The 26,570-nt window shown below is 40.5% G+C and overlaps 1 protein-coding gene across 4 annotated transcripts in view; it reads left to right on the forward strand.

Moving 5' to 3' along the window:
- LRBA (LPS responsive beige-like anchor protein) overlaps window positions 1-26,570 on the forward strand; it is a 414,817-nt gene that overhangs the window by 175,572 nt on the left and 212,675 nt on the right. The gene's annotated exons all lie outside the window — the stretch shown is intronic.

The following is a 26,570-nucleotide window of genomic DNA, read 5'->3' on the forward strand; positions in this document are numbered from 1 at the left end:
AAAAAGGAAGAGCAACAAATCTAAAATAATAAAAGAGATATATGTATTTAATTCCGGTTGGAACCTGCTTCCTTGACAACAAATATTCTTTACTGGAGTCATCAGTCCATTATTTCAGTACTACTTTCTACCTTTTACTAATTGATCTTCTAACTTAGTTGATTCCCTGATTCTTAGATATACCGTATTTGCCGGCGTATAAGACGACTGGGCGTATAAGACGACCCCCCAACATTTCCACTCAAAATATAGAGTTTGTTACATTACATTACAGTACTATGGGTCACTATGGGCAGCTATGTCTATCCCAACTGAAGTGTACCTGGCATATAGGACGACCCCCCCCCCACTTGGAGGAATGTTTTTCAGGGGGGGAAAGTAGTCTTATATGCTAGCAAATACTGTACCTGTTTTTCCTGTGAAGAACACTGTAGGAAATAGCCAGGAATTTCCATATATAATACCATATATAATACCTGGTTTCCTTCTGCATCCATCCTTGCCGCCTTTTCAATATCTTTCTTATTTTTGGTATGTACCGAAATGAATGCAGTTAACTTTTCATAAATCTATATTTACATACTAAGTACCGCAACATTTTGAAAGTATTTAAAGTACACATGTACTTGGTTGGGCCCATGTGTAATGATGCAGATTTATCTTTGAAATAGCCTTTCTCATTTCTGTTCTTCCAACTCAAAATTTGAAAAAAAATGTTATGAAGTTGGAACAGGGGAACAATTACTAGTCTCTGCTATGACTGCTCAATCTTTTCAGTGAGCATAAAGGTGCTATTCCTGGTGGTTCTGCCACTATGTTTTAACAGGTACATAAAGACCACTGTATTGTTTAGGGTTGTGCGATTCGGCCACCGAAGTGACCGTACCCACCTGTTGCAGCCAGCGCCATGCCGCGGGGGGGGGGGGAGGCGCCTGCATGTGTGCAATGAGTGGCGGTCACGTGCCTCCCCCCCCTCAGCACAGTGCTGGCTGTGACGGGCGGAAACAGCCGCTTCAGCTGCCACATCACAGAACCCTAATGGGAATGTATTTTAAAAAATGGCCTACCCCTCTTGTCTGATGATCCACAACAAACAAAATACCATGATCCATGAAAAGTCTTCTGTCTTTCTTCCTTCCAAATTCTGAACACAACTAATCTCATTAACTATTTAACCTTCTGGTAACATTTATCCTAGTTTGTTCTTTCTTTTCCAGCTACCAGTGTTTTCATTTGTGGTTTCATTTTTTTTTGTATATATAATGTAAGTCCTTCAGGGTAAGGCACAAGTCACATACCATCCCTTTTAATGTATAGCTTTGATCTTTACTGGGTGGGTCAGGGAACCAGAATAAGTTTGCACCCTGACCTATAATGGATTAGACAGCACCACCACCACTATTTTCTTCAGTGTTGCAGCATTGTTTAAGAAACCACAAAAGAGGAAGAAAACATAGAAAGCAGAGATTAAAGAATATACACATAATTTTTTTCTAAATGTGTCTAGTGTTATTGGCCCAAAGTTGGGTGCTATGTTTGAAAAGGTTGGAAGGAGTTAATTTATAGAATATATTTATTATAATGTACTTGTGGTTGGAAATATTTCCTACAGGTATATGTATGTGTGATGAGCACCAACTATGGCCTTGTCTCTGGCTGCCTCTATTTGGAGGATGAGAGAGCCTTCCAGAAGTGTGATACTTTGATTTCGGGCAAGGAAGGAAGAGAGTACAAAATTGACTGATAGTGGCTGAAATTTTTATTTTTATTTTTGTATATTTTATCAATAAATATAATCTACAAGATTACAGTCTACCAGTTAACTGAATAGTGTTTAGTGTGCTTTGTTATAAGCTATCTACAGTCTTGGTCAAGCTGTTGGATGCTGCTTTAAGACACAAACTTTGCTTACATATTTACCGTATTTGCTGGCGTATAAGACGACTAGGCGTATAAGACGACCCCCCAACATTTCCACTCAAAATATAGAGTTTGTTATATACTTGACGTATAAGACTACCCCCTCTTCCGTACACCTTCCACACACCAAATAAACTGTAAAAGAGCATCAGAAGAAGGGGGGGGAGGAGAGAGAGAGGGAAGGAGAGAGAGCCATAAAAAAAGAAAAAGCAAGAAAGTATGCTTGGATCAGTGTTTACCTCCCTTCCCCAAAAAAAGGCGAGAGGAGAGGGGTAATTCTCTCTCTCTCTCTCTCTCTCTCTCTCTCTTGCAAGCTGAGCTGCTTTTGTGCACGGAGGTGCCTCTGTGTATTGAACTGAAACAGCTTCCTCTGCTTATTTAACTGCAAACAAAGAGGGAGTGAGTAAGCGAGCGGAGGGAAGAGCAAGGACTGGTGTTCTCTGCGTGCCAAGCTTTCAGGCCCCAGCACCGGACTGGCCGCGTTTGCTCTCTTCCTGAATGGGGGGGGGGGGCGACTTCAAAACACCAGAAACCGTGAAAGGGAAAGGTAGGGGGAGCAGAGGCTGGCAGCTCTCCCCCCAGCATCCTCCTCCTTCTCCACTCCTTCGCCACTTGCTCACCCATTTGGCCCTTCGGGAGCTCTCTCTCTCTACCCCTCCCACTTCAGAGTCTTAAGTGGGAGGGAGGGCCTGTCGCTTCCATGGCGAGGTGGGGCGTGCACGCAGGCACAAGTTTGGCGGGCCCAGCAAGTTCCGAGCAGGGAGGACTACACAAGACAGCAGCAGAGTTGGTGAGCCCAGTCGGGGGGGCACCACCGCCTCCGCCTCGGCGTCCCTTAATTCTAGTCACCTTACACTAAGGGCACCGGGTGAGCATCGGGAGGCCACTATGGGCAGCTATATCTATCCCAACTGAAGTGTACCCGGCGTATAGGACAACCTCCCCCCCCCCACTTGGAGGCATGTTTTTCAGGGGGAAACAGTCATCTTATACGCCGGCAAATACAGTATTTACAAATATTCATTTATAAATATTTGCATATTAATTTGTCAGACTTCCCATCTCGGGGCAGTGAACAACAGTTTTGGTCACATTATAGTAGTTTGTCTTCTGGTGTACTATTGTAGACTTGGAATTGACTTTAGAATAGCTATGTCCATGGGCTGACTGCTCCAGTAGCTTCCTTGTGCTTATTTCATCATGATGCCTAGGTCAGCATTCTAGAAGCTCTGTTTATAGCTGTGCCATTTGCTTTGCTAAGTTATACAAGGGAACAGGGTCTACAATGGGTTTCAAGCCTTCCCAGGGCATTTTGCACTCACTTGAAATACTTGAATAGTTGAAATATTTCATTTTGTTGGTGTCGGCATTTATATGTGCAGTCACATCTTTTATGTGTAGGAGTCGGTGCTCGGTCTGTGCTTTGCTGATTGTTTAGAGTACCATTTAATACTGTAGAACAGAAATGACATTTCCTATTGGGGGATGGCAGAAAGACTTGGTAGGAATAAGATTATTGGTAAAGTTTAATAGCCCTTCCTTGTTGTTGTTGTTGTTGTTAGGTGCGAAGTCATGTCCGACCCATCGCGACCCCATGGACAATGGCCTCCAGGCCTTCCTGTCCTCTACCATTCCCCGGAGTCCATTTAAGTTTGCACCTACTGCTTCAGTGACTCCATCCAGCCACCTCATTCTCTGTCATCCCCTTCTTCTTTTGCCCTCGATCTCTCCCAGCATTAGGCTCTTCTCCAGGGAGTCCTTCCTTCTCATGAGGTGGCCAAAGTATTTGAGTTTCATCTTCAGGATCTGGCCTTCTAAGGAGCAGTCAGGGCTGATCTCCTCTAGGACTCTAGCCCTTCCTTGGATAGACCCAAAATTGCAAAAAAAAGCAGCATATTAAAAAAAATTAAAAATTGAGCTTTTCAGAGCTGATAAGAAATAGAAAAGAAAAGCTGTTTTTTTATATCCCACTTTTCAGTACCCAAAGGAGTTACTACCCAAAGTGGCTTACAAAAACCTTTCCCTTCCTCTCTGCACAACAGGCAGCTCACAACAGGCTCAGATGAAGCTGATAGAGCTCCAGCTGAAGTGCTCTGTGAGAACAGCCCTGTGACTGGTCCAAGGTCACCCAACTGGCTGTATGTGGAAGAGTAGAAAATCAAACCCGGTTTTTCAGTTTAGAGTCTACTGCTGGTTGTTTTGCATATATGCCTTGTACTTAATTATACTTAATTGTTTATAAATACTTGTTCATGTATAGCACAATTGATTGGGCAAAAATAAAGGCAGATTAGAGGAATAATTGCATGTAATCAGTGCAGTGAAGGACTAGTAGTCCATTCACACATTATGGAGTAAATAGAAGATTCCATCTGGGGTTCTCATTCCACATAAGAATCAGATATGTGTTGTGGGTTCCATCAGTTCCCATGTGCACAGTGCTTGATTGACATAAAGCATGCCATATCTGTGGGTCAATGGGCTTTAGCTTCCCACATACATACACTATTTTACTGACATTGTTGGGGGAGCTCACATGTATTGTAGGGCACCCATGGGTTTCCTCAGTGGGGAAAAATGGTTTAGTATGGCAATATTAATTTATAGTCCAGCTATTAAATACCAATCTACAAAAGAACCTTTGGAAGCTGCGATATTATATAAACAAACATGTAGTATAGTTATTTTAATACAGGTTTGGATCTAACAATTCTATACATGTGCACACTATTTAGGATCCTTACTGTTCCTGATCCCTAGAAATAATGTTCAACTCCACAGGACTCATGCAAAGAAATAGCTACATTAACTGCTGGGATGGAATAAGGAACAAGAAGTTGAAATAGCTCCTTCTTCCTCAGGTTCACTGAGAAAAGTGATTGATTTAAACCTCCTATCTTTCCTCACCCTAGCCTACTTACTTCCACAACTATTGCTCTACACAGATTGCACAACTCAAGGACTGATCTTTCCAAGGTTCAGGAGAAGCTGCAGGAATGGAAGGGGATGTGGAAAAACTCTGTGAGCTTTCCATGCATGGACGGTTGGATTCATGCCATTAAACATTCCATCAACGGGAGCTTTAAAACTGGAGTATGTTTCTTTGCTCCCCCAGTAAAGTTCTCATATTTATGAATGATTTCAAAATAAATTTAATGAAGTGGGTGCCAAAATGCTTCCTCATGTAGTATACCTATTTTCCCTGTACAAGCGAGTTGCTTATGAACCTTATCCAAATTAAGGGATCTTACATTCTAAGTTTTTAGAATGTTCCTTAATCCCCATCTTTCTTTTCTTTAAATGAAAGTCCTTCATGGATTTTTTTTTTAATTCCAAATAAAATAGCTTGCAGATATGTATTTCCAAAACATTTCATTTCCATAATTCAAGTTCATAACTCCCAATAAAATAATTGTTTTTCTGCTTGTTGCATATAAATTCTGACTGGTCATTTAAATGGACTAATGGGCAGTTCTTGAGATTTTGATTTTCCTCAGATGTGTTTGGTAGTTTTTGTAGTGCATTTTAAATAGGCTTGAAGGCCAAATATAGCAAAGACAGTTTCCCTGTCTTATTGATGGAACACTTTCAGATTGCAGCTTTAGTAAATATTCTAGTAGGCTCTTAATTTTGTTGAATTGTTAAACTGAATACTTACAAAACAGAGCAAAAGTCCCTGAAGCAAACAAACTCAAGCAAACACCTCCAGTTAAGAGCTTTCTGAAGTACCAAAAGATTTATGTTATCCATATACCTTTAGAAGAAAGGATTGCTTTTCCAGAATAAGGTCAAGATGAGTCTCTGATCAGTATCTGAGAGAAAGGAGCGGGGGTGGGGGAGAGAAGCCATTTCCAAACTTTTTTTTAGAACTCAATTGTTTTTTGAGAGAACAATATCTGAGGTATATCGATCGTCTGTGTCCAGTAGTTAGTCAAAGGCTATCTCCTTTGACTAACCCTTTAGAGTGGTGTCATCCTCCCTCATGTGATAGATTGTTACAATCTCAGCCAGTGTAATTACACACTAACCAAGTGGGTCATTTATTTCTTTACCTTCACCATTTACCAAAAGTCTCCTTTATCTTTGGAAGCCAGCTCTTCTATGTGTAGTAAAAGCAAAATAATGGCACATAAAACATTAGATCCTAGAACTAAGACTTGAAAAATAACTATAAGGACTACTTGGGGAAAAACTATTATACTTTTTATGAGCACCTAATATCCTTTTATTTGATTCTTTTCCTGGTGTCTCACAGAAGAGCATAACAATCAAGTCTACTCTGTTTCACATTTCTGGTAAACGCTCTCTTTAAAAACTACTGAATATATTTCTTTTGTGATCTTGTCATACTGTCTAAAAGCAAGCACTGTGCTCCATATCCAAGGTTCTATGGACCTTCTATGAAACCAGGCCCCTCCTTTTAATTTTCATACCAGTGAGTACATGCATGAGAACAGTCTTGAAGAACTCTTCAGAGATTTGTGGTGAGTAAAGCTGGCTCTAGCCTTTGTGTGCTCATTGTATATCCTCTGAATAGGAACCCTGGTATTGACTGTTTTTTTCTGTGATGAGGCTTTCAATGCTTTTAGTTTGTAGAAACAGTTGTCAACTGTGGCACTATACTTATTTTCAGAAGGCAGAATATCAAGCAGAGGGCATATAGTAGTATGTCAGTGTTCCAACTCTTCTTCCTGCAACTTGAGTCAGTTCATATGTACTTTTATTTGAACTCCCTGTGTTGAAATAGTCTTGTGACTTACATCATGACATGTAATCCCAAGTGTATAAGTGACATCTCAGAAAAAAACAGAAAAAATTTATATGAAAAAGTGTTTCTCAGGTTTGTATTTTTTAGGGTTAAATTCTAAGACTACTCTGTAAATATGGAATTAATAAACATAATAAAAAGCCAAGTTTGGAGATATTTGCTAGTTTCACATACTTATATTCTTTCACTAGAATCAAAACCTGTTTTAAAAAATGGGCTCATAAAGGAGCGGTGGGCAGGAGGCTCCTGCAGTGCATGGTGGCCTAGCCATGGGGGCTGGGCCAACAGGGCCAACACCAGGCACAGCAGAAGGAGGCTGGTTTCATCCTCTGCTTGATGGCAGCCAGGAGGCTTGGGAATGCAGCAGTTCAGTCATAGGGGCTGGGCCATCAGGACCAGCGCTGTACGTAGCCAGCCACCTCCCTCCACTCCCCATGCCAGGAGGCTTAGGAGTATGGCAGAGTATAGCTGACTGCTTCCCCTGCTCCCTGCAGCTGTCTGCCTCCCTTGCTCTGCACAACCAGCTGTCTCCCTTGCTCTCAGTGAACAAAAAGTTTGAGAGCATGGCAGTCCAGCCATGGGAACTGTGCTGCCAGGGCCATTCTGCACTTATGGCAGAGCATGACCAGCTGCCTTCCCCATTTCCTGGTGGCAGGAGACTTGAAAGCAAGGCAGCTAAGCTCAGAGCATGGCCAACCTCTTCACTCTCTGAGTCTTCCTCCTCCCAAGTACCTGGAAGCAACAAAAATGAGGAGGAGGAGGATGGAGGCAGGGAAGTCCCAGATTTAACCCTCAGTGGGGGAGTCCCCTCTCCCTATTAGATGCATGGTCCCCATTGTGGGCCAGTTGAACCAAGTTTTACCGAGTGTGTCATTGAGCATTGTTATGGCTACAGATTTTCAACAACACAAACACAATTACCTAGCTATGGTAATACATTCTCCTTGAGACTGAACTACTGTAACATACTCTATGTAGGGTTGCCTTTGAGTAGTCCAGAATATAGCTGCCAGATTGCTGAGTAATGGCCTATCCAGTGCATAAAACTTCTATCTTATGGCATCTGTACTGACTCCCAATTAGTTTCCAGTGCTAATTCAACGTGTTAGCACTTTAAGCCCTAAATGGCCTAGGATCCTTATACCTTTGGGACCACCTCTCCCAGCATGATCCTTCCCATCTCCTCCAATGTTCATCTCAGAATTTTTTAAAGGTCCCTGGTTCACAGAGGTGAGGACCTTCTTAGTAGTAGCTCCCATCCAATGGAATCAGCTGTCCAAAGAGGTATGTGCCATGCAGGACCTCCCTATGTTCTGCAGAGTATGCAAGGTTGTTCTTTTTCAAACAGTCTTTGGGTGACCATGATCTACCGGACATCTGGTATACTTCAGTGGTGTGTTCACTACCCATACAACCTATTCTGCTTGATAGTGAATAGATTATAATGGAGATAAATTTTTAACAGTTACCAGGAGCTGCTGAGAGGGCCAGGAGAATTAGCAGGGTCTAATTAGTAGTTGTCTAATTCAGTCTGTCCCTAAAAAAAATCCCTCCGCAGTAAGTGATCAGCAGAAAAGTGAACCATCTATGCTTGTCCTACCTATACTGCCTGGGAGTTCTACAGCTAGTACTTCTGATCTTGGTTACTACAGAGACAAAAACAAGGAAGGTACTTTAGTATGATCTTGTCGGGAAGAGGACTTTTCTCTAATTTGAGAAATGGTCTCCAGATTTCAAATGATGCTTTCTTGGTTCATCTAGACAACAGATATTGAAGCTATCCTTGATTAAATTGCCTTGAATTAGATCTTTTTAGTTGTTGTGAGGAAGTTTATAGATTTAAAACTTTTATGTTTTTAAATACACAGGTTGCAAAATAACCTTGCATTAAGGGCATTTTGGCAGGTCTCTGCTTATGGTGTTCTTTAACATAATATGAAACCAGCATGTTGCATTCTTAAGTTCTATTTCAGGCAACATTATGTATGATATTTTTGTTATTTATTGCGCTGGTGCTGAAAATACACACTAAGCTTGCTCATTAAAGTACAATAATTAGCATATAATTTTCTTCATTTCGATGAATTTTTGTCATAACATTTAAGGGGGCTTTAATTGCAAGTAATCAGGATTGCATGTTAATAGGCTGCAGATAATTAGGAAACCATTTGCATTTCTCTTCCCACAAATTTTCTTAGCATTCAGACTTCACTTAATTCATAACTTTTTCTCCTGAGGATTAACTAATCCCATTTAGCTACAATAATAATAGACATGCTGTTTTTTCTTTAGCCTTTCCTGTAGTCTTAATGATTTTCAGAAGGATTATTGCTTTGATTAGTCAGATTTATTGGTGTTAGATGTACAGTATTTTTCTTTTGACTTCTAATAAGCACAAGTAAATTGTCAAAGAAACATGCAGTAGCTGCACTGATTGTAAATTTGCATTATTCTACGGTAATGAAGATATGTTTTCTTCTCTATTATGTCTTTGTTGGAAATTTAAGAAAACATTTCAGCAAAGCATGGTCTTGGAGAACAGTACCTCTTTTAACTTACAAAGGGAACGGAATGCTTCATATTCTACTAATTATATCCTCACCATAATATAGTAAAATGTATCAGTGTTAAACAATAAAGTTTATCTTATCTTTTTAATAGCAACCAAAAAAGTGTATTAAGTGACAGAGGCTGTTCAAAAGACAGCAACTTGAGAGTATTGACTGTTATATAACTTCATTTTAAAAATCCTCTATGCCTTGACTGGCAGTTCAGTACTATGCATGTTTGCCCATGTAATATTCGTGCAGTCGATTGCACCCTGAGTAGTAAAGCTACCCTGAGTAGTAAAGCTATTTTGACGGTGGAACAGAACACAGCCACTTAGAAAAACCAAGTGAACTGTAATAGTTAACTATGTACATTATTGTAAAAGGAATGTAATAGAGTGGGGCAAAGGGCAGCAACAGTAGCAACTAAACTTTGTTAAATTGAGAGAGCTGGAAACCACTTCTTGATTAGTTTTATGAAATGTGTCTCCAGATGTGATGGTAAAGGGATCCTGCAGATGAAGATAAAGTAGAGATTGATCACTGTGGAAAAATACCTATCTTATTGTCCACCATATACATTTGGGGCTAAGAAATCAAGAGGAGGAAAACCAAGCCAGAAGGGCACTTAAAGTAGTAAATATATATAACAGTAAAGTGTTAAATGACATAGAACGGTCAGAAAGTGGGCGTTTAAACTAAATCCATGCTGGGTGATTTTGGGTGACTGAAATGTTTAAATAAATAGACAGCTACCACTATTGCGGTGGCCTGGTAAGAATTCACAATACAATCAAAATGCTGTAAATCTCTAAAAATACTTTGCCTTAAACTCTGAGAAAAGCATTTATTTTCATCAAATACAGAGAGCTTCTCAGGGCAAAAAAATAGGCAGACTTAAAATCAGTTTTAAAATGTGTATGTAATATTTCTGTGGTTTATGTTCTTATAGATGTAAAATTGAAGTTCCTTAAATAATGCCAAGTACTGCCCATATTTATTTAACAAAATGTGTATGCAGCTTCTACAGAGACTTGCTTGAGGTGGGTCACAGTACAACAATAAAATCACAAACACAATGCTGTATACAAATGATCCATAAAGCCAGCAATAAAGCAGGTAGAAAGCCTTCTAGGGGCATAAAAGCAATCTTTGGCAGCATAAAAAGGCAACAGCAGAAAACATAAAACAATATTAATAAAATAGCCCTTGAGCTGAAAGCAGCACATAAAAGTTGCAATTAAAAAGATGACTGACCCTTAAGACCTGGTATCTAAAAGAGTGTAAAGCACCAAAGGAATCATAAGTGGGAAGGCATTTCAGAGGTGAGTTTCCATCACTAGAAAAGCCCTGACTGGGTCACAGGCTGGGTCACAAAGAGCAAGGCTCGGGAGGAGCCAGCTCAAAGTGGTTGGAATCAATGAGCAGCCAATGAACACATAGTTTTGTACATCCAGCCCTTGGCTACTGCACAAACATTTTTCCAAGGCAGCTCAATGTAAAGAACATTGTAATAACAAAGTTTTGGTTATATCAGAGATCACTGTGGCCAGATCAGTCTGTGCACTGAATTGGCTATGGCCGGTTTATCATACAAACCAGCAAAGACCTGAGACAACAGAGACCTGAGCTGCCAACCTCAGGCCAGGATCTAGTGGCATCCCCAATCTATGGATATGTTTATTCTAAGGGAAATGCAAGCCATTCAGGTCTGGATGATTCCTTAGTCCTTGAATGGCTTTGGCATTGACCAACAGTAACTCAGTTTTGTCTCAACTGAGCCTTAGGTATGTTTTTTTTACCTTGTCCAACCATTTGTTTGGGACTTCCACTCACCTACCTGACACAGCTTTCAGGGAGAATGAGAGCTGAGTGCTATCCATATATTGGTGGTACTTCATGCGAAATCTCTAGAACCACCAAGACTGTTTACGCACTGGAGGTTTCATGCTGGGCTGCAGGCTGGAGTTTTAGTTGTGGCTGGTTGCCCCCACCTCTTCCTGCACCCACATGGGGGGGAGCATTTGGCCCAGTGTGCCTCATCTGCCCCCGATTTGTGCTCGTGCATGGGAGATGTTCAAGGTGAACCCCTTTGAGACACAACAACATAAATGCCATGGGATTGAACAAAAATTCCTGAGCACCATATTATAAAACCACCTGACAAGAAAAGAGCAGACCACAGAACATGTGTTCCAGCTACCCAGCCAGCCTTCCCAAAAGATAGATGGTACTGAAACCTTCTGAAAGGTTCAAGAAAGTTAACAGGGACATATTATCCTACCAGAGATAATTAGTCAGGACAAGAATAGCCATGTCTCTCAAAGCTAGTCAAGAATCTGGACTGAAATGGGTGTAGATAATACAGCTTTTCCACTACCATATGAAACTGTATTGCTACCACCTGATCAGGCTCCTTGGATGAGAATGAAATGCTGACCACTGGGCAGTAATAATTTCACTAATTTAGGTCTAGGTCTTCTTCAGGAGGAGTCGCATGATCACTTATTTCAAAATGATCAGCACTACACACACTCTTAGCAGTATTTATATCCACTCTAGCAGCCAAGTCAAGTCCAGCAGAGCAAAGAGATGCTGAAATCTTCTCTGAGGAAAAGGCTGCCAGCAGACCTGACCCCAACCTACCACCAGTGGCAGAGGTGTTGCAGGAGGAGGCAGTCTTTGATGATCCAGTCATAGATCCTTAGCCAGGACTTAGCATACTGGCTCCTTTGCCCTTGAACCCTGGGCTGGCAACATAGAACTAGTTGTGAGTCAGTTCACACACACACACACACACACACACACACACACACACACACACACACACATCACCAGACCTTTGCCATCTGAAGAATATGTTGAGGGACCTTCAGATCAGAAGATGCAACAGCCACATAGCAGCACAACAGACTGGCATCAGCAGTGAGGATGAGCGTTTGCTGGAGCAGGACAGGCAGCTTGCATGTGCATCATGCAATATAGATGTTTAACAGCATGGCACTTAACAAAGCAGAGAAGGAAGCAGCTGTGTGGAACATACTTGACTGTTAGTGACTGACTTTGCTAGTGATGTTCTGGATTGGAGTCTTTCTGATGCTGGTCTGTACCTTTGTAACCTTGTTCTTGGATTACCCTGTGAACTTGAAGCTGTGAGTGTTACCTAACCTGTGTTTGAACCTTGGAACTGTATTTTGATGCCTGACCCTGGAATTGTGTTACAAACTCTGATGTCTAGAAACTGCCTCTATGTGCCTGCTGTTCACCAGTAAACAAAACACAGCCCAATTTAGCTAAATAATAATCAGCCATAAGGAGCAAGGGTCAAACCTAGATGTGGTACACTGCACAGTTTTGCTGGATTTATCAGTGATAGAGCATGCAATCCTGTTGGAGTGTTGGAGTTGGGATATGATTTAATCATTTCTCATGGAACATACTCAAAATATTGTCATTGAAGACCAGCTGTCTTCAGTATGGGAGTTGTTCAGTTAGGTTCTACATTCTTATCCCCAATGTTATTTAACCTCCATGTAAAGCCATGTAAAGAATAAATCATTTGGAATTGGACACCATCAGTATGATACTGTCACCCAGCTCTAGATCTCTTTCTCCAAATCTGTTGATTCAGTAGATGTCCTGAATTGCTGCCTGCCTGCTGTTATTAAATAGCTGAAAATAAATAAGCTTAAACTGAACCCAGAACACACAAACAATACTAATCAGTGGGTCAGCACTGGTTGTGTTGCTCGATCTTATGGCAGTATTTGATGTGTTAGATTTCGAGCTTCTTGCTCACCACCTCATCAACACAGGCATACAGTGGTCAGCCATCCAGTGGTTGATCTCCTTTCTCAGTGATTGACATTATTTAACATCTTTATGCGCCTTCTTGCCCAACTGGTCTAGAGTTTCGGGTTTGGGTGTCACCAGTATGCTGATCACACCCAGTTCTATCTCTTGATGGATGATCATTTGGATGCTTCTTTGAACTCATTGGCCCAGTGCGTGGAGGCTGTGGTGAGATGGGTCAAAACAAATAATCTGAAACTGAACCCTTCAAAAGTAGAGATCCTGTGGCTGGGGAAGAAGGGGCCAAATCAGGAATCATGCCTTCCTAAGTTGGATGGTGTGCAAATTCATACATGTTTGTAGAACAAATTAAATACTACAAACATGCCATCCTTTTTACTAATTATGATTTTCAGAATTCTAAGTTTTGGTATAATCATGACCCAAATGTTATATTTAGAGTTGCCTGATGCTTTGATTTGAATGTTCTGAGCCTGTGAATTAGTATATAATTAACAAGAAACATGCTAACTCTTTCAACTCCTTGTTTTGGCAGTTATTTGTAAAAGAGTAAGTGTATATCTGTGTTTGTGGCTATTAATTGCCCTCTTGTCCCCTTTATTTCTGCTCTACCATTCCCTAGTTACAGTAGTGGTGGTCTGGTGCATGTTGAGCAGATGTTTCTCTTTTGCTTCTTTATCTTGAAATACCCTTTTATACAGAAATCAGATTGTGCTGCTACTGTCATTTTTATCTAAGGAAAGGAAATCCCACCTGAATGAGGCTGGTTTTCTTTTCAAGCAGCTACACAGTGATGCTCAAGGGCATGCACTTCTTTCTCTTGCTTCTGTTGCAGCTCATTGCAAATGCTGTTGTTCTGGCATGTTTCTTCTCTAATCTCCCTTTAAATTTTCGCTGTGATCCTTAATCCCATTGGGTCTCTTTTGAACTGTCTACACGTTTTTTTTAAATCTCTAGTTCCCCTGATTCAATTCTGAAAAATCTTCAAATACAATTCATACTAGTTGCTTTGCCCTTCTTTATGGTTATATACCTTTGCCAGAAGAAATTATCCTAATTCCTACATTCCTTTCTTTGTTTGTGTGTGCTTGTTTATTACTTTTACATGGGTATGAAAGTTCCTTGGAAACCAGCCACTGACCATGACTCAGTGGTGAAGGAAGGTGTGAAAGTGGTGGATGTGCAGAATCAGGCTGCTGTTGTTGAGGCTATTTAAAAGAGACAGAAAAAAACGTACTGTAACTCTGTTTTAAACTTATCACATTTGTTTTGATTATGTTTAATCCACATACTTTTCCTGTAGTAAGTTCACCACATAAGTAAATATGTTCTTATATTATTAATTTAGTCAGATCAGAATGAAGTGAATGTTGAATGTACAAGGGGCTTATTTTTCCTGGTGTTTTTCCCCCTACTGTCTCCAGGCCCCTTCCATCTGTCCAGTGGTGATACATTGCATAGTGTCCCTGAAGTCAGAAGCTTCCTCCTGCTGACCTTGGCTATCACTTTCACTTCACTGCATAAGAGAAGCCTCTTAGGATGTGCTTCCCTTGACATTTACAATCTCTCCCTACAAAAGTTCACAAAGGAATCTAGAAGTTCCTTTCCTTCCTTTAATGGATGGAAACCATTTGGTGAATAGGATTCTTTTCCTAAAACTTCTGATGCCACATTTTATGTCTGTCTTCATCCTTTCCTTGTTTGAATGTTGAAGTATTTTTTTCCCTATAGAAATCTTGATTGCCTTGGTTACACTAGTTGCAAGGGACAAGACTTAGGTCCATATGCTGCATTTCACAAAAAGCAGTGTCCATATTCAGACAGCAAACGACATCTGAAAGAGGAGTGTCTTGAAATGGTTATGATAGAACTTGGATATCTGAATTGAAGGCAGGGGGTTGTCACAAATCCCACAGGGGATATGTAAATTCTGGAATAGTGGAAGTGCTGCTGGTTCTTAGACCCTGAATTTCAAAGTGCACAAAATTGAAGAGGAAGTCTTACATCTGTTTGTGAAAATAAATACACAAATATACGAGTAAAAGCATATTTTTAAATACAGGACATGTATTATTGTGGGCTATATGTGTCTATTTTCATTCTTCTGGAGTAAAACCTATTCTATAAATAGAATAGTTCTGACTTAAATGATTTTGTCAAAATGAGGGTTTGGTTTTTTTTAAGGTTTAAATGAAATAGTATTAAAAGTTATGCATCACTTGGTGATTCTAGCATTTCCTCAACTCTATAAAATAAAATTTAATGACATTTATACTGTGGAATGTACTGTCCAGCATAGCTGAATGGATGTTGATAGTAGCTTTGCTTCTTGAAGGCATTAATCTTGGATTAATGCCACAGTTAATCTTTAGTTTAAGAATGATTTTGCTTGATCTGATAAATTATTCAGTCTTAAATCCTGACCTTGCTACTACTTTGAGCATACTTCAACAGACTGAAATATTTGCTACATTAAGACAGCAGTGATTGACATCATTTCTTTCTTATGCTTGCAACTCCTTTCATCACAAAACGAAACATCTTGAAAGAGAAAGAAATATATTGGTTTGGATACAAGAAACACAGGATAAAGTACAATTCTGTGATGAGCTTACTTTCTTTGAAGGGATATTCATTTCTGCTGGGCAAGTGTATAATACTCCGCTTAGTGTTATATAACACAGAGGAAGATATATTGTAAGAAAGGGAACAGAAATGCTGAGTTTCTGTATTGGTCTGGTGCAGAATACTTTGGAGAATTTTTGATACTGCGACCCTTATTGCACCTACTTGTGAGCTGAAGGTGGCATAAATGCCAAGTGCCATATTTAACATTGTCTTTAAGTATATTGCTGCTCAGTTAACTCTCGTTCATCTGAAATGACATGTGCACACAAGATAATGAAAATGTTCGTAGGGAAGACTCAAAAACAGAAGGGCTTTTAAACACATCTTTTGTTCAGACTTACTCTTGTCATTCTATCATTATATTTATCTGTGCATTCTAATATAAATACTACTTGCAAACATACATGCTTTTGTGTTTAAATATAGTTAACATAGGCATGCCTCCTGAGGTTTTATCTTTTCATATGTAAGGATAAGGTTTTACTTACTTCACATATACAAAACTATGTAAGCGTGAAGAAGCATCTTAATTGCATTCAAAGCTAAATTGCCAGGTCAGTTTTAGGCTTAACAGGCCAAGGCTGTGGCTGATTTATGGGCATGAATGGCTTAATTTTGCCATTTATTTGAATACTGATAAATGCGAATAACGGGCTGAGTAAAGGAATTCCAGGTGGTACAAAGTGTCTCTGACCACAGAGCTGCTTCAGTTGTGGCACTTTCCATTGAGGTTCACCTGTCACCTATGGTTTAGGCACCAGACCAAAAAAATTCTGTTCACCAAAGTTTTGGCCACCTCCATAAAGGTGTGTCCAAGGGCTGTACTATAGTACATCATGAAAGTGAATGATAACTATGTCATTGATGTGTATAGAAATATGTCCATACAAAGAAAAGGAACTGGCTAGAAGTAGGGAACAGCTTTGAGCTTTTAAGCCAGAGTGTGGACAGCTGATGCTCATAAGCAATTGCTGCTGAGTCAGTGTGCCTCAATCTTGCAGGTATGGCTATTAAGACCATTGCTGGAATGAACTAAGGAGCTCTTGTTCTGTGGCTTTTGGCCTTTTGCTGTTGCAACCTGTGGCTCAGTTATCTGGTGATCCTGTATTCTGGATGCTACATGTAGAAGTGATGGGCAAGCAATGTTGCTTTCTCTTTTGCAGAAAAGATTGGGATCTTTGGGTTGTTGTTCTGGGAGGAACAAAGAACAAGTATCACCACTTTGGTGTTTTTTTTACCAGGTAAGAGCTGAGTTGTGTGTTTCTATTCAGATCCAGAAGAGAGGAGGGTCTGGATTTGTGTCTGTTTTATGTTCTTCAAGATGCAGATGAAAGGTGAGTCTAGTGATTTTTTAAAACAATCAAAGCTCAAAGCCAGATAGATCCAAATGACTTTGTGACTGATCTAGGGATCTCCCTCTTGATATGGTTGGTGCTTCTGCTAAGGCCCTGGTTGACCTCTGGAATGAAAAAAAAAACTGGGGTTGACACATTCACTCCCAGACATCCATTCTCAAATGTCAGAGCCAAGGTAGCCCTTTAGTTTATTGATGGTTTGTGAGTCATGAAAAGGTAAGGAAGATGGCAAGGGTAGCAGTGGAGAAAAACTTAGGACAAATCTGGCAAGACACAAGCAAAAACTCCTTTTAAAGTGTTCTTCAGGGAGATGAAGGAAGCAAAAAACAAAACAAAACAATATTACCCACCATTACATCTATACAGTATATCCAGCAGACCTGTTATGGTCAGTCAGAGGTCTGTTGGGAGATGGCCTGCAGGAGGAGGTGGACCTCTTGGTGGCTCATTGTGACTATTTTGCTGATAAAATCTCTTGCATCAGCTGTGACTCACACTCTACATTAGCCGTGACAGGGACAGATGGTATAGGATTTTGACTTTCCATTTGTTTGGGATACTTTTCAGTTTATTCAGTCTCAGGATGTGGACAGGATCCTTGGAAGTTTGAGATTTGATTATGATGGTAGCCATTCAGTCATGTCTGATTCTTGGTGATCCTATGGCTCAGCTGTCTCCATGTCTCTCGATCTTGATATGCCTTTTTGTATAATGCTTTGGCCAGTGTCCATTTTGATTGTGTCTGACTATCATGTTCTTTGTTGACATAGTTTCCTTTTACTCCTGACCAAATCCTAGTATGGTTGCTTTCTCCGAGTTGGATCGCATAATATAGCCAAAGTAAGTGAGCCGGAGTTTTAGTTGTTGCCTTCCGGTGATATATCAGGCTCTATGTATTCTAGTATTTCCTTCTTTGTTACTGTTGCTGTCCATGGAATCCACAGAAACATTCTCTAGCACTGGAGTTCAAATGAATCAATTCTCCTCATATCTGATTTTTTCACTGTCCAAGTTTCACAGCCATAAGTAATTAATGGAAATATGACAGATCAGACTACACTTGGTAGTCTGGCTCATTTTTGTGTTTTCCATGCTTGGTTCAAGGTTATCATTGCTGAGCAACCCAGAGCAATTTTACATTTGATTTCCATACTGCAGTCACCAGACTTATCAATTAGTGATCTAATAAAAATGACTTCTTGAATGTATTTGAGATCTACCACTATCCTGTATGATTCTTGTTCTTACAGGCTGCTTAAATCTGATGGGGGCAGAGGCTAGCTGATTATTTCCAATCTGGTTTTAGGTTTTTCTGTGGGCTGGAAACAATTTCGGACACCTTGGTGAATGACCTGTACTGTACTGTTAATACTTCTTGACCTCTTAGTGGCTTTTGATACCTCCCATCTTAATACTTTTGCAGCAATTTTCCAGATTGAGATTGGGCAGTACAAGTGTGCAGTAATTTGGTTCCTACCTGAAGCATAGGTTTCAGAAGGTGATGTTTCCTTCCTGCCTAGTGTTTTAATTGTTTTTTTAAATGTATTTGAGCTTTGGTTTTAAGTGCTTAATGATGTTTTTGTTGGCTTTAATGTTTTTTGTGTTCTTATATATATTTTTATTTGTTAACACTGTTTACGGTGGGTAGCTCTTATGAAGCCAGATAAGTAGCTTTACATTTTATAGAACAAATGAATATCCTTGAAGTTGCTTATATTAATAGCCATTTTATATTTTATTATAATCACTCTTTACTAATATGTTTCCAGTTAGACAGTGAAAATTTAGACAGAACTTAGATTGTCAAAACATGGAATACAAATAAGAAAATTGTCAGTCGACATGACAAGTAATCTTAAAATAGGAAATATTCCCTTTATTGTAACAATGGTGATTAAGATGTTTTACGGCATTGTAGCTGTTGTTTTTAATCTGTATGCGGGTTTTTTTTCTCTTGGTATATGTTAGAAGACATAAGTAACAGGTTATGGGGAGGGGAAGTATAAAGCATCCCTGTACTTCATATCATTTGCTTGTAACCTTAACACTTCACCATGAACATTATAAATGACTGTTTCTGCTTTAGGAACTGACTTGTTTAAAATGATGTATGAAATAATATGTGTTTTGCATGTCCTGTTTGTAATGATAAAGGTCATATAGTATCATTTACATAATCTCCAGCCAGAAATGAACTCTTGCAATACCTTCTGTATAACATATACATTATCTGAGGTTTAAAACTCTCATTATTCATGAAAGTTAATTTTACAGTGGGTGTGAATGATCTATCTTATGGCTGCTTTTTTGATCATTCTATAAAATAATATGGTGAAAAGCCTGCACAAATAGCAGGAAAACCAGTAAAGAGTGATGCATTTGCTTGACTCTCTGTATACCTGATTGGATCTTGATTGATGGCAATCATTTGTCTTCGTCAAAAAAGGAGAAAAATTCAGACATTGAAATAAGAGTGCTATCAAACTTTCTACAATGGCAGAAAGATTCCATTAATGTGTTCTCAGAATATTAACTGTCTCTGCTGGGAAATGATAAAGAATGTTAATTTTTTTTTCTTTGATCATTTTAAAGTATAAAATACATTACTTTGTCTTTGTTAAGATTAAAAGTGACATGTTTAAAATTTGTTATGTGTTAATATTATAAGTTTTAAAAATAAATTAAAAATAGAAAATAAGACAAAAAGCTAAATGGAAGGAGTTTTAATCCTTCTGATTTCAATTTCTCAACAAAACAATAAATGTTCAAATAGCATAGTGTCGTAAAATCCTTAATGCTGCATTCCACTAGATATTGTAGCTTTGAAGAGTTACTTCAAAGAACGCTGAGCAAGAACATAAAAAGGTATAGGATAAACAAATTTAGAAAATTTATTCCTGGGAACTGGTTGGGTTTAAATATATATATATCAGGCCCAGAAGGCCAATAATTAACTGGACTTCAAAATTTCCTAATTAAGAAAGCAGCAGTATTTAGAAGCAAAAAGCATCTGGCTATGTAGAGTGACTGGGTTTAAAAAGAAAATGTGAAAATATAGTGGTAGTAGCTGGTTATTGACCATTCACATAATGAGAAGCTTTGAAGATGTTAAAAGACTTTTCTAAGTATTTTTTTAAACAAAATCTCAAAATTCTGTAAGAATTTTTCTCTGCATCCATTGTGGGTATGCTCAGATTCTTGCTCAAATACAGCTAAAAATCAATTTATTAGTAAAACTAGTAAACTTCAGCTTGTCTAACATATCTGTATGTAATAAACACTTTTCTTTCTGTTTTCCATACTAAGTCTTTCTATGGTGCTAGGATGGATAGCCTTCATCTAAGAAAGTGTTTGCTCATGATATCAGGTGGGGATAGCTTTCAAATGTACCTAAAGAAGGGTTTCCTATGTCTTACCCTGAACTGACACACAAGCCATGCAGGTTATAGTGAATTAGCTCATTCACAAAAATCAGACACATAAGGCAACCAGTGAACAGTGCAATATGACTATGAGTATGGAATTAGAAAAGCTGTCTGCCTGACATACTACAATGCAGAAAGTGAATTACAAAAGAATAATAAACAGACAATACATAGGATGGTAGTCTATCTAATACTGAACCTGTAAAAGCTCAAGCCCCTGTTGGTGACCAAGTAGAACCTGGCAACCCTAATAGATAGACTTGTGAACAAGTAATGGACAGACATGAAAGATGACAAGGAGGGTGAGAGTGGTGAAATAACTGTGATCCCAGAAAGAAGTGACAGTGATGTGAGTGGGGGGGGGGCAAGAGAATGAGAGAATCATTGGGGGTGCAAAAGGGAGGTAAAAGGCCAGAAGGATATCAGGAAAAGCAAGAGAAGGCAGGAATTAAAAGAGAAGGAAATAACTGCTAGAGTTGGGAGCAGGGCCATGAGAAGCAATATAAATGGATGGGATTTCCCTTCAGTGGTATTGTGGATCTCTGATAAAACTGGTTATAAAAGTTAGCAGTCAACAGGATCTTGGTGGAGCTCCTTTCAGACATTAGCAACTGTTTGTTCAATCACTGCTTCGTTTTTTTCTTTCCCATCCTAGTTAAAATTGGACTGCTCACAAAAGATTTTTACATCATCGTCAGTCATCTGTATATCAATATCCTAATCAAGCCTTATCTGATGATACTTAAATCTGGTGACTGGAGCAGTGAAAGGGCAAGATATATCTTTCTGAAGCCTAAAATTCCCCAGGTTTGCATGGGGAAAGTGAACTCTTTAAAAACAAAACACAGGTGTGTTTTTTTTGAGGGAGAGGGAATTAATCCTGAAAATTATTAAGGAGCTCCTGTAATAAATAATATAGCTGAAGATGGGAGGCAGATAAAAGGTTGGTTGGTGAATGGCTGAGGAAAGACTGAAGGGGAACGAGAAAGAATATGGGGGCTGTGTAGAGCAGGTAAAATGGAAATAGTATTAAGATGGATTTATAAGGTAAAGTGAAGTGCCTCCCACAAATACATGAGGGTTCTCAACCATGCAAATGGGCCTAGCACAGTGGCCAGCGCCATACAACTGGATCATGGTATTCCTCGGTAAAGTCTGGCAGGGTGGGAAAAGGGAAAACTGTAAACAAAGGGACAGAGAAATGTAAATTCACTTTGGGATAGAAGAGAAAGAAGCATGAGAAGGGGGAGGCTGTTGGGTTGGGAAATAGAGATGGAGGGAAAAATACGATGACTTCTGCAAATCCTTGTGGGTTCTCTGTCTCTTATTTTCAACAGAACCAAATATATGAATAATTAAATCCAGGGACTGGAGCCATGAACAGGCAAGACAGATCTTTCTACAAATCTGAAAAATGCAGAAATGTTTGCAGAAAACTCTGAAATCTTTATATATAAACCTTCCCAATATAAAATGAACACTTTAAAAATGAGTGCCTTCTGTAGCCATTGCTAGGCAACCACAAAGCCTTCAAGTCTTGATTTCTATCAGTAAAAGGAAGAGGGAGGGGATGGGCTCTTGACTGGTCTGTTTTGAGGAAGGACTCATCTGGGCCAGGCCTGGAAACAACCATCAAGTTGCTTGTTACCATGTGATTTGCATGACTCACTCAAGTCTGGCTGCTTTCCATTTTGAACACCAGTCATTTCACGAAAGCCAGTGTGGTGCAGTGACTATTTAAAACAGGCTTACTCAACCAGGGTTTCTTGATATTCCTGGAAGGGTTTTCTGGAAGGTTGGAAGTTAATTTAAAAAAATTAAATTGCTAAACGTTTATTGGATAAAATGACTATATACAGTCATGTCATCCTTCCCCCCAGTGATGGACTTGAAGAGAGTGGGAAGAAGAGGGGCCCCAGGCAGGCATGTAAACAGCTATGTTTCCAAAACTATCCTGCATGATCATGCCACTCTGGGGTTTCTCAAAGGCTGAAGAATGTTTCAGGGGTTTTTCAACTGTAAAAAAAAAAAGCCGGGAAAGGCTGATTTAGAAGAGGGATCTGGTAGTTAATCCAAGGGTGAAAAGTAACTCTGCCATGGAATCTCACTAGGTGACCTTGTGCCAGTTACACATTGGCTGTTTCCGCATGGCGTCAGCAGCACCAGGCCACCGGTGATTTGTAGCTGCATGCTTTGCAGTTTTCTGTGGCCCTGGGAAACAAAGCTGTGGCTGAGAGATTCCACCACATGGGGGGCAATGTGTGTATTATTTTGCAGGAAGGTGGGATTGCGTGGGAATGCAACCCCAACTTCCTGCAAAATTTTTAAAAACAGCCCCAGTCCACCTTCCAGCACCACAAAATGTCGCAAAGTGGACTGGGACATTTTTGCCCCCTCCTGGCCTCCATAGGGCAGGGGGGAGCCAGGCGTGGTTCTTCCTGTCCACATGGGCCTGCCATGGGACAGGCCTCATCGGCCCCCGCAGTGAGAAAAGCATTCCCTTAGCCTGGGGCAAATGACGGCCCAATCCGTAGTGGGGCCCCGCATTCCCTTAGCCCTGGGCAAATGAGGGCCCAATCCGTAGCTGGCCATGGAGGGAGCCGGAATGGCAGCATCATCATGTGGACATGGGAATTAGCCCTGTGTCCATACTGATGTCACCCCAGGCTTTTCCACCCATGCAGAAACAGCCATTTTCAACCTAATTTACCTCACAGAGTTGTGAGAATAGAATGAAGGGAAGGATAATCATGTTAACTGCTTTGGGTCCCCAATGTGAGAAAGTTCCTGTATAAATGAAAGAAATGAAGATGAGGGGCAGATAAAAAGTAGGTGGTGGGAAGGAGGCAGGGAATGGTAAGGATATTGGGGTTGCCAAGAGGAGAGAAAGAGAAAATCCTATGGGGAAAGGGTTACAGAAGATATAAGTGCCCTCTCCAGTCATTGCAGGTCTTCCGCATGGCAACTTGGGCCTAGTGTAGTAGCTGGCACCGCATAGGCCCATTATGCACGGCCGCCAAAACGGCGATTTCAGGTCACATGGAAAACGCGGAGGGGGAAGACAAGAAGCACACCGGTTATGCACAGGAGGGGGTGCGACGGCGGCAAAACCCAGAGTAACCGATTATGCACGCAGCGATCCCGGCGCTGCTTCTGGTTGCGCCCTGGTCACCCAGAAGCTGCGCTTTCTTCCACGTTTCGCTGATGCGGTTTTTTCGGTGGCATGCACCGAAGCTGTGGCTGGTTGCAGCCAGCTCCGTGCGTTATCGGTGATTTTAGTCACCGCCATTCCACCCCGAATGTGCGTTATTCCCCCCGTGCATAATGGGTCATAGCTAAGCCATAGTTTTCCTGGGCACAAGCTCCTAGAGAAGAAGGAAAACTGAAGACAGGGGATCAGATAACCTTGGCTGGTGGGTGGGAAGGAGAGAGGAAAAGAGAGAAAGAGAGACAGTTGGGCTTTCAGGGAAATGAAAGAAAAAATAAACTGGGCGGGGGGTGATTAGATGTCCCTGCAAGTTCATGCTGATCTCCCACTAATTTTTTTTCTATTTGTGTTTTTTGTGCTGTCATGATTTAGCTGCAACCTGTGTACTTTATTATTAAAGCCTCTTCTTCTATCATCCAGACATTTTCTTAGAAATGAAATAACAGGTGGGAATGGAACAAAACAGGCACCGATAGGAGAAGGGGAGTGACTGCCTTCTCTGAGTCTTTCTCCGCCTAGAAGTGGGTGTGTTATAACAGAGGCTGTTCTTCAAGGAGCAACTCTTATTCCTTATGGATTATATTTTTTCCTCTGATGAATGCATATATGAAACTTAGGTTCTATGAGAATATTTAGAAGAAAGAGAAGTCTGATAATTAGTCCAAGGCTGAGAAGTTAACTCTGATTACTGGCTGTTCCCTTGTAGACTTGTTTGATTAAGTGATTGACTAACTCTGGATTGACTAACTCTGGATGGGAAAACTGTTAAGCATTTGATTTGTAAACTCTATACATAATTTCAAGGTATCATAGAGAAATTTAAAATCTCTCTTTGTGACTTCTTTAAATTCTTCATTTATAATTATTTGTGGCTTCCTTGGAGATCCGTATAATAAGTACATTGAAATTCACTTTTTGAAAGGGGGAATTGAGGCCTTCCACATGGCAGGCTGCAGTAATGAATTCCTTCCTTTCTAGAGCTGTATACCCATGGGTAGATAGTTTGGCTTCAACAGATTTGAACCTCGCTAAAAAGGTGAAAGGTAATCTCCACAAGAGATCCTTGATGGCAGCCTTCATGGCAGATTTTTTTGTTAGATACTGTGCAGTGCTTTGCAAAGGCTATGGCTACCAGCTGTGTTTCCCACAGAAGTAGTGGCTCCGTAGCTGGGAAGTAGATGCACAGTCTCAGTTTTGATTAGCTGATACTCACTTCACAGGCACCAAGCTATTTCATAAGTAGCGTATATTCTGGTGGGGAAGGGGGAAAACAAATAAGACTTTATTCACTGTAAAAATAAAGAGGCTTTAGCGCACTCTTCTTTTTTGTAAGCAGCAATGTTTAGAGGCATCTCCAAATAAGTATATCTATGGGTTCTGGAGAATAGTATCTAAACAAAATTATCTGGATGTTAACAGAATGTCTAGAAGCAAGATCATTTCTGCATGGAGGGCTAAAACGTGAGTAGCCTCCTGCTTGCAAATGCAGGATGCTAAATCTTGTGTTTGCAGACCTCCTCACAGGGAGACCCCTCCCGTGTTTTCCCTCTGCCCCATCATGGCTTTTTGTCTCACAATGAGGCTGCAAGAAAAAATAAGCTGAACTTCTCTCTCCACTTCTTGCCTTATCGATTACAGCAAGCCTCCAATAACAGCACAGCAGTTCTCTTGTGGACAGAAATTGCCTCCACCCAGCCCCGTTTTTTTTTAAAGGCACTTCCACATTCCTATGAGGTAACGCCACAACACAGATGCCTTTTAAATAAAAATCAGTGGAGAAATGGCAGAATGATACAGCATCCCCCCCCCCTCTTTGGGGATACGTATTTTTGGAACTTTATTTATCTCTGGGTGAATTCTTGAGAGGCTGTACATAGGAAACTGGAGCCCAAAGAGTCATGTTGTGTAAACAGAAGGCTTTAGAATAAGGGCCATGCATGCCTGGATGATTGGGAGAAAGCTGCTTGATCACTCACCCACCCCCTTTTCTCCTTTCATTCCCCAGCTCCCAAATACACAAACAGGGCTGTGTTTTGCCTGCCTGATCCCAAAAGACCATAGACATTTTAAAGAAGATTTTACTTTACCATAAACAATGTAGCTTTGCGGTCAACATGGACCACACCGTTAAAAAAAATACTCGGAGTAGGAAATGGAGAGGGGAGAGTGGGTGTGAGGGTGGGACAACACACTGCGCGTGGCTGCCCGGGGCTCCCAGGGCAGTGGCCTGATGCGGCGGAGGCGCTTCGCGCCTCCCAACGCATCAGGCCGCCGGCAAGGGAGCAACTGCGAGCCGTGCTACATGCGGCTCGCAGTTGCTCCCTTTTCGCCAGGGCGGGAATCAGCAGGGCCAATCGACAGGAGCTTCGCGCCTGCCGATTGGCCCCACGATGGTCCATCCGGAGGAAGGGGCCAATCGGCACCCTTCCTCATCCCGGACCGAGCCCGCCCTAACTCCTCCCCCTAAGCCCTTACGGCTTTATATAGTCCGCTGTGCATATGTTAAACAATTTATTAGCATTTAGACCCACCTTTTAGGAAAGATCTTCTAAACAAGAAGACCCTGATGCAATATCTAAGAAAAGTGGTAAATCCTGAGCACAGGAGATCCAACTATTGCTATCAGATACATATAATTTTTTTAATCTGGCAAAGTAGCAAAATTTGCATGGCTAGCTTTAAGAACTAGGAAAGATTGGGTTAACCTTGCCGATAGGTCCACAGAACTTGTTATGTTTTTTGGTTAGTAGCTTTTATGGTATATCTCTTAATCTTGTTTTTTGTTTTATATTTTAACAGTTTTAACAATTTTATTGCTTTTATGGCTCATTTTATCCTTATAAAATAGTCAACGGTATTTAATGCTTTTAAATGTTGACTTTTATGGTGGAGAAGTTTTTAAGT

Source organism: Paroedura picta, chromosome 10, assembly GCF_049243985.1.
Source record: "Paroedura picta isolate Pp20150507F chromosome 10, Ppicta_v3.0, whole genome shotgun sequence".
NCBI classification, from domain to species: domain Eukaryota; kingdom Metazoa; phylum Chordata; class Lepidosauria; order Squamata; family Gekkonidae; genus Paroedura; species Paroedura picta.